This window comes from Camelina sativa, chromosome 16 (assembly GCF_030686135.1).
Source record: "Camelina sativa cultivar CO46 ecotype springtype chromosome 16, ASM3068613v1".
NCBI classification, from domain to species: Eukaryota; Viridiplantae; Streptophyta; class Magnoliopsida; order Brassicales; family Brassicaceae; genus Camelina; species Camelina sativa.
Genome location: NC_141895.1, coordinates 13,156,424 through 13,160,183, shown reverse-complemented (window position 1 = coordinate 13,160,183; position 3,760 = coordinate 13,156,424). Strand labels below are relative to the sequence as shown.

The following is a 3,760-nucleotide window of genomic DNA, read 5'->3' as shown; positions in this document are numbered from 1 at the left end:
AGATAGGATTGACACCTCTTATACTGCAACTGCATAAGGGGAATTGAAACACCCTGACTTCTATTCATTCCATACATCATCATTCCATACATCATTCATTCATACACCACAAAGAAAGTCAGTTTCAATTTGGCGCTGTTGCCCATTTGAGTGTGTTTTGTGACATTTAGGATCCCTATTAGTCTAAGATTAAGTTCGTTTTAATCACTTGTGAAGTTACTGAACTCGAATCTTCCTTTGCTTGGCTGTTTTGTGTTTCAGGTACCTACTCGACCACCTACTCGACCACCACTCGACCGAGCTGTGATCGAGCACTTGATCGAGCCAGAAGCCGGACCTAAATAGCCATTACTTCCCAGTCGACTCGACCACCCACTCGAGCCTGCGCTCGACCGTGTACCTGTTCGAGTCTATAGTAGAGTTTGTTGATGCACACAAGGTCAAAAGGCAAAGATAGTCTTCAACAGCCTATTGACAACATCCACAGGCTACAAAAGGGTTTGAGACATAAGCAAGGAAGAGTAGTTCAACAACAACAAGGTCAAGACATCATGGAGCAACAAGCTATCCATGAGCAAAGACCAAGGCACATTGGTGCAGGAGATGCACCCAATACCCACAACCAAAGGGCTGGAATTGTGCCACCTTCAGTAGCCAACAATAACTTTGAGATCAAGAGTGGATTGATCTCAATGATACAAGCAAACAAGTTTCATGGGTTGCCAATGGAGGATCCACTAGATCACCTTGATGAGTTTGACAGAATATGTGGACTCACTAAGATCAATGGAGTGAGTGAAGATTGATTCAAATTAAGACTCTTCCCATTTTCTCTTGGAGACAAAGCTCACCTTTGGGAGAAGACTTTTCCTACTGGAGCTATCACCACATGGGATGCATGCAAGAAAGCTTTTCTGGCCAAGTTCTTCTCCAATGCAAGGACTGCTAGGCTGAGGAATGAGATTTCTGGGTTTGCTCAAAGGAATAATGAGAGCTTTTGTGAAGCTTGGGAGAGGTTTAAAGGATTCCAGACTCAGTGTCCTCACCATGGCTTCAGCAATGAGTCACTTCTAAGCACCTTGTATAGAGGGGTGCTTCCCAACATAAGAATGCTTCTTGACACAGCCTCTAATGGCAATTTCCTCAACAAGAATGTGGAAGAAGGATGGGAATTAGTTGAGAATCTTGCTCAATCTGATGGCAATTATAATGAGGACTATGATAGGACCATCAGGAGCTCCTCAACTGATCAAGAGGACAAGTATAAGAGGGATTTGAAGATGGTCAATGAGAAGCTTGACAAGATCCTCCTCAGCCAATCCAAGTCCATTCACTTCATTGGTGAAGAGGAAGCTCCAGTTCAAGAGGGGGAGCCTGAATTTGCTGAGTTGTGCTACATGCAGAACCAAGGAGGATTCAAAAGCTACAACCAAGGAGGTTTCAAGAACAACAATCTCTCTTTTAGGAGCACCAATGTGGCCAACCCTCAAGACCAGGTTTATCCACCTCCTCAACCTCAACAGCAACAAAACTACATCCCCAAGCAGCAACACCAAGTGTTCCAGCCCCAATTGTGTCCCCCACCAGGGTTTCAGACTAACCAAGGCCAGGAACAAGACTTAAGAGCAATGATGCAACAGTTGTTGATTGGGCAAACACAAGGCAAGATTGAGGAAGCCAAACAGTTTGCTGAGCTGAATCAAAGGCTCACATCACAGTACAATGATCTGAACATGAAGTTTGAAGGTCTCAACTCCAGAATGAAGTATATGGAGAGTAACATTGCCTCTACTTCAGCTCCTAAACCCAACCAACTCCCTGGAAAAGCTGTTCAAAATCCAAGGGAGTTCACTGCAAAAGCCATTCATATCTCTGATGAGGAAGTCACTGAGGACAGTGAAGTCCAAGTTTGGGGGAATTCATTAGTTACTGAAGCCCCAAGTGACGTTTGTGCAAAGCAACTGGAGTCCGGCATCTGGCTCGACCAAGTACTCGAACAGCCACTCGATCGAGCGCATGCTCGAGTTGTCGATCGAGTTGCAGACTCAGAAGCGGTCAAGCCTGCTAAGTACACTCCTCCTGCTTACAAGCCACCTCTTCCATTCCCAGGACGTTTCAAAGCACAAAAGATTAAGGAGCTTAGGGAAATCATTGAGAGAAAGGAGATGATGGCTAAGCAACAAGAAGAAGAGAGGGTTTTAAAGGAAGAAGCTGTGGTTGAGGAAGTGTTGGCCATACAAGAGATCACCATTGCTTACCAAGAAGAAGAGAGAGGACCTGCCTTGGAACAGTATGATCCATATCCTCTCTACAAAGACTTTTTGCTTGATTTGTCAAAGAAGAAGGCTGAAGCTCAAGATGAGAAGGATCTTGAGGACCTTGGAGGAGTTATCATTCCAATCAAGCTTAAGGATCCTGGTCCATTCTATCTGCCTTGCACACTTAGCTATCTTCACTACAACCAATGCCTTTGTGATTTGGGAGCTTCAACAAGTGTGATGCCATACTCCATAGCACAAAAGCTTGGGAGAACTGATTTCAAATCCACCAACCTTCATATATGTCTAGCTGATGGGTCAAACAAGGAGATAGTTGGAAGGTTGGAGAATGTTCCAGTCAAGATAGGGAAGGCAAGGGTTCACACTGATTTTGTGGTGTTGGAGATGGACAAGGAACCTGAAGATCCAATCATTCTTGGAAGGCCATTCCTAGCCACTGTTGGAGCAGTTATTGATGTCAAAGAGGGTCTTGTGACCTTGAACATTGCTGAAGATATAGCCATGAAGTTTAACATCTATAACCCAACCAACCTTCCTACCATTGATGATCAACCTTTTACTATCAAGGACAAATGAGGTCAAGAAGGTTCAAGTGGTGAAGCAACTCCAAAGGCTAAGCTCTCCTTTCAAGATGATTCTGTGGAAAAGCTTAAGAGGTCAGTTCAAGAGTTGACTAGTATAGTTGAAGATCTTCAAGTTAAGCTGAACAAGAGGTCCTTAAGGAAGGCAAGACCAAGGCTCAAAATCAAGAAGAAACATGGTTTGTGTGTTAAGGGTGAGATGATCAAGGATCAACTTCACAGTGATCAAGAGGTTCCAGGGAGGATTTCATCACCTCCTTGGTATCTAAACCAAGTCTAAAAAGGACACCAAAGTCAAGCTTAGTGACTTTAAACAAGCTCACTAGGGAGGAAGTCCCTAAGGTATCCTTTGTAAATATGGTTTATTTTCCTTGTAGTTTTGATGTGTTTTCTTTTACATTTGTGTTGGACAGGCCTTTAGGTGAGAATGTAGTTGGGTAAGGAGAGGTTTAGACTTGGAGAAGGAGACTCGCAAGCCCACTCGACCAACCCACGACAGGTACTCGACCGAGCTGGAAAGGAATTGAGGCCCATTTGATCTTCAAATCATTAGAACGATCGAGTGGAGGGAAGAACAAGAAGAAAAATTTTGAAATTTCAAAATTTGGTCAAGGTGCTCGACCGTGTACAGTCGAGTGTGGGGTCGAGTGGCAGCAAAAAGCAGGTCAAAGATTCCCATTTCAAATTTGAATGGTATGGACGCTCCACCCTTGTCTCTTTGTCCCCTTAGCTTCTTTATATAGACCTTGCACGAAACTATGCCTCTCACATTCTCTCATTTGCTCAAAACCATTGAATTCAAGTTTTAAAGTCTCTCTCTTAGCTTATCTTTTGCTCAAGCTTAGTCCTTTCAAGTTTTTGGTTCACTAACCTATTAACTTTGAGCTTTGAGTCTATTCC

The 3,760-nt window shown here is 43.7% G+C and overlaps 1 non-coding gene across 1 annotated transcript; it reads right to left on the bottom strand.

The window, feature by feature from the left end:
- Nucleotides 1–947: 947 nt before the first annotated feature.
- LOC147925444 (small nucleolar RNA R71) lies at nucleotides 948–1,054 on the bottom strand. Its single transcript, XR_015585615.1, has one exon. It is a non-coding gene; the product is annotated as a small nucleolar RNA R71 (small nucleolar RNA).
- Nucleotides 1,055–3,760: the final 2,706 nt, after the last annotated feature.